The sequence below is a fragment of the Leptonychotes weddellii genome, chromosome 10 (assembly GCF_054177405.1).
Source record: "Leptonychotes weddellii isolate Sample4059 chromosome 10, ASM5417740v2, whole genome shotgun sequence".
Taxonomy (NCBI): domain Eukaryota; kingdom Metazoa; phylum Chordata; class Mammalia; order Carnivora; family Phocidae; genus Leptonychotes; species Leptonychotes weddellii.
In genome coordinates, this window is record NC_138378.1 from 82,084,859 (window position 1) to 82,090,566 (window position 5,708).

The following is a 5,708-nucleotide window of genomic DNA, read 5'->3' on the forward strand; positions in this document are numbered from 1 at the left end:
TTCTCACTTAAAATTTATACTTTTGCAAAAACTCTGTTTGTAATAGGGAGAGGGAAGTGGGAAAGGAGAAAGAGTTTTAAGCGGAGTGAGCAACAAGTGCAGATCTCTAAGGAGGGAGTAGGCCACAGTTTTCCAGCCAGAACAAGGGGGCCCCCTGGCCAGAGCTGAGGAAGGAAGAGAGTTGTGAAATGGTGATGGTGATAGAAGGTTATGGAAGGAATATGAGCTGCTGAAAGGGCCAGGGCTTTCTCTGAGTTTGGAAGCCTTTGGAAAATTGTTAGAAGACAAGTAATTTGATCTGACTTCAAGTTTCAAAGAATTGCTTGGAGGACTGGGAAATGGGGAAGGAAGGATGGGGTAGATGAAACAAGATTGTCAAAATGTTGATAATTGTTGAGGGCTGGTGAGGGATACATGGTGATTTTTTTATATTCTATTTTGTGTATGTTTGAAAATTAAAAATAAAATGAAAAAGATTGTATGTTGAAAATAGACTGGAGAATGGGGCTTGTAAGGAGACCAGTGGGAGGTTATTGCAATGGTACTGGTAAGAAATGGCCATGTCTTGGATCATATCAGTGGAGGAAATGAGAATTAAGACAGAGCCAGATTTTGGGTACATTTTAGAGTTAGAGCCAATAGCACTAACTGAAAGAAATAAATGTGCTTAAAATCTGCTTTGATTTTTTTCTCAACTTCAGTGTGTTCTTTATTATTCATTTCTGTATTTTTTTACCCTAGTATTTTCAGACTATTGAGATAAAAGATGGTGATAATTAAATAGATTTTTAGAAATAAAATATTTATTTTTCTCTTTATTTTTAGTTACATGGGGCTTACTTAACCTTTAGCAATGTGACTGTAATTAAAGGTGTTTTGTGCACTTGGCAGTAGATGAGTCTCTCTCCTGTCCAGGTTTATGAATTCCAATCATCAGGGTCTCATGTAAGCCAAGAATCTCAGGCTGTCACTACTCTTGAGAGAGAATCGGTGTCTCACTCAGCATTTCTCTGTGTTAAAATAATGCCATCTGTTGTTAGCCAAGCTGTAACTAGAGTCTCACCTGCATAGAAGGATGTTTGTTGGGTTTTGCCATAAATTATGCCCACTCCAGCTTGTGTTTCAGCTTTCCAAAGGAGGAGAGACAGTTTCAGATGTTGGTAACACTGAGCTGAGTTAGGTCTGTAGAAAAAAATAAAAATAATAATTTATTTTCCTGTGTTAAAAGAATAGTGCATTCATTACATAGTTCTATCTTTATAAAATATTATTTACTTAAGTAAAATTTGAAGAGGCAAAGTTAAAGATACTCCTTGCTAGAACCAGACATTGATGTTATGTCCTGTATACCCTCAAGATGAAAACTAGCGTGATGGGGAACTAAAATCGTATGAAAAATGCTGGAGAAATACATAATAAAAATGTTTAGGGTGCCTGGGTGGCTCAGTTGGTTAAGCAACTGCCTTCAGCTCAGGTCGTGATCCTGGAGTCCCAGGATTGAGTCCCACATCGGGCTCCCCACTCAGTGGGGAGTCTGTTTCTCCCTCTGACCCTCTCCCCTGTCATGCTCTCTCTCACTCTCTCTCTCTCAAATAAATAAATAAAATCTTTTAAAAAAATGTTTAAAAGTATAGCTAAGATCTTAAGAATGAAAGAGAAAATATAGGCAAAACGAAAATAACAATACTTGAAAAAGTGACTGAAAGTCACATGTATAAGTCTAAAAACTTACTCTGTGGCTGCCTTGCAAAATGGAGTGAAGGAAATTATGTGTCTTAGTAACTTGAGGGCTTTGTCTTAGTGACAAGTATGGGGTAGACAGTTGGAACTGTGATGCCTGAACGAAGCTGATTGTTCCCAGAGAGAAATGGGGAAATAGAAAAAAATTCATCCTCCATCCCAGGGTGATGATAAGGAAGCATATCTGTCTCTGTCTGGTCTCATTGGAAAAGAAAATTTCTCCTAAAATATGTAATCCCACAGCTTTGCAGCCATCAGTTTTAGGAATGATTTTATGATACCCATGGAGATCCAGAATCCTAAACATGGTAAATTAACACAATGATTAGTTAAAGGTAGGTAATATTACCAGAGTGCTTTTTAGAAAGCAAACATTAATGCCTTAGGAGATGTGCTTCAAGAACTCAGTCCCAAGGGGGTGCTTGTCTCCTACCACCTTCCAAAACATGAGTTCACAGCACAAAATCATGAAAGATATGTGGAAATAATCTCCTATGATTAAGAGTCATGCATAAAACACTGCAGGATCAGAGTTCTAAGAGCCTCAAATGATAAAGCAGCAATCATAAAGAACATAACATGTGAGTGTGAAAACCTATTAAAGAACTTCCAAAGGTAAATTATACCCTTTAAAAAAAGAACTACATGCTGAGGAAGAAACAGTGGGAAAATTTGAAAAATAAACAGATAATGTTTTTAGAAAACAAAAATGTAGGCACTGAAAGAGAAAAATAATTGGAAAGATAATACAGAAAATGAGAAAAGTGAAGAAATGACATAGGCAAACTTGAAAGACATAATTGCTGAGAATTTTCTAGAATTGATTACAAACAAACTCTCAATTTCTAATATCTATCCTGAGATATTATATAATGAATATCTAGAATCCTAATGAGATTGAAATATCTTAGTAATGATAAGAAAGTCAGAAATTGTATCTAAAAACAAATATTAGACTAATCATAGACTTCCAAAAATTAGAGACCAGAATATAGTAGAATAAGATCTAGTTAATAAGTTAATAAGATGCATTCCCATATACTGCAAAAACTCTTTCTATCCATATAAATGGGAAACAATCCCAAATGATATTTGTATGACAAATCCAGATTTGATACCAGGGGACCTCTCTTGTCCACATACAGTCTCTGGGGATAATGAGTAGTCCTATAGTATTATAGTATGCTAATCTTGATCAGATTCTCATGTGATACTTACTGTTAACTTTCCAAAGACCATTGATACAACATAAAATTCATTTATTTTGAGCCATCTTTTTATACCAGGCACTGCAGTCAATATTTAGAATGCATTAATCACCAAAATTTTACATTTTTGTGGAAAGGAAAAGCAATAAACTTTTTTTTAAGGTAAATGATAATAAATAGAGTATGTTAGAATTTGGTAATACTTGGATAAATAGATAGGGTAGAAGGTATTAGAAATTTATGGAAAGGGAGGGGAGGTTTCATCTTTAGGTGGTCAGGGTAGGTTCATTGCCATAGTGACAATTAAGCAAAAATACAAAGCAAGCCAGGACATTCAACATGTGTAGTCTGAGTGAAGACTGAAGCACAGGGAACAGCCAGTGCAATAGTCCTCAGGGGAGAAGGTGGCTAGAGCAAAATGATGAAGTTGGAGAGTAAGGTTAGAGGGGCAATGAGGATTCTGGTCCTAATGGATCACACTAAAGCCACTGTAAGCCTATTGGCTCTTACTCTATGTGAGAGGAGAAGAGTTGGTAAGTGGTATGATTTGAATTGTGTCCCCTCAAAGGTCATCTGTAGGATGGATTCCCAGACCCTGGGAATGTGACCTCCTTATCTGGAAATAAGATCATTACAAATGCAATTAGTTAAGATGAGATCATTAGGATGGGCACTAATCCAATGTATGTCCAATCCAGTGGTGTTCCTATTTTTTAAAAACGTACGTTTGGAGCCAGAAATACATACAAGGAGAACACCAGGTGAAGACGAAGGCAGAAATTGGGGTGATGCTTCTCAAGCAAACAAATGTCAGATATTGCCAACCGATTATCAGAAACTAGGAGAGATGCATGGAACTGTTTTTCTCTTAAAGCCTACAAAAGGAACCAACCCTGCTAACGCTTTAATTTTGGACTTCTAGCCAGAACTGTGAGAACATAACTATATGTTGTTTAAGCCACCTAGTTTGTGGTACTTTGTTACAGCAGCCCTAGCAAACTAATATAGTAAACATTGAACAAAGGAGTGAAATGACCCAACTTAAGTTTTAAAAGGACCACTGTGGCTGCTATGCTAGGTGGGAGAAGCAAAGATGGTAGCTAGATGACCAGTTTGCAAGCTCTTGCATTACTACCAGCAAGAAAACTTAGCAACTCAGACCATGGTTGAAATGTTCAAAAGTGATCAGATTCTAGATCTGTTTTTAAGGTACAGCCAGAAGGGTTTCTCAGTGGATTCAGTGTGAGTTGTAAAGAAAGAAAGAACCTGAGGATAACTGAGTTTCCTGGCATGCATACCTGGAAAGAGGGAGGCGCCATGAATTGAGATGCAGTGGCAGAGCTAGGAGGACTGAAATCAACTTCTCAGTTTCTCCTGACTTCCAGAATAATATCCTTGCCCTTAAAACTAATAGGGGGGAGAGGGAACACAACTAATAGTGGGAAGATGTGCCAATATTTATTATCATAATATTTAATCACATATATGTATATAATATCAATATTTTTGCCATTGTTTTTCATTTGTCAGTGCTCTTGGGAAAACCCACACTCCTAAGTGTTTTTCACATTTCCTTAATTAAAATTATTCTGTGTTGGATAATTTTTCTTGGTAGCTCTCTATTCTGAAAAATGATGAGGAATGCAATCTACAAAAGAATAGCAGATCATTTTGTGAAATAGCTGAAAGTCCATGCCTTGTGTGGAGAGGAGCCTAGAGAAGGGTCTGTACTTTCCAGGGCATGTTGTGGTAGATTCACCACTTTGCTATTGCAAGTATCAATACTAAACAAAGAAATTCCCTTTACTTGAATGTCCTGGAAGAATTGACCATAATTGCCCCATTTTGCCCAGAAAAAAATTAAGTCCCCAAAAATCTGTGTTTTCTGGAATTATCTCACATCCACAGATATGATCCCAGCCTATAAAATAAGGAAAAAAATAAAATAATCTACAAATGAAATTTGCATTGATTTTTCTTAAGACCAGAATCTATGAGTTTACAAGGTTAAAATGTACAGCTGTACCTTCAGCGGTAGTTGTGCATTCTTTATGTGATAGATACTTGAAAATAAAATAAAAACTTGAATTAGGTCTATTAAAAGACCTCTAGGAGGGCATGTTTACCTGGAAAAATAGATTATTTGTGAAACAGAACGTGATTGAGAATCATTTTAAAGAAGTGATACAAAGATTAACTTCTCTGGATGGTAAAACCATAAACATCCCGTGTCTGGAGCAAAGGGATCTTCCACAGGAGACCATAAGTGGCAGTCACAACAAAATTGTGAATAGAAAAATTTATAAATAATCCTGACTTTTGGGCAGTAGTGTTGATATCATACTTGAATTCATTGGGAGTACTTTGAAGCTCTTGAGGAACCTCTGAAACTAAGACACCATGTTGAACGTAAAGGACATGCTGAATAAGAAGAATCGGTACTCAAAGTCCATCTTAACCTCTTCACAGTACTGCCCTGTATTTCAGTCTTGAAAGCTAAAATATTTCCCAGTCTCAGAGCTACAGTTCTGAATGGGAGTTTGTTTCTACCTAATAGACGCACTCCACATGAATTGTGGGGGGTGGGAGGGATGGGGTGGCTAGGTGATAGACATTGGGGAGGGTATGTGCTATGGTGAGCACTGTGAATTGTGTAAGACTGTTGAATCACAGACCTGTACCTCTGAAACAAATAATATATGTTAAAAAAAAAAAAAAAGATAGTAGGAAGTGAAAAATGGAGGCGGGGAATCGGAGGGG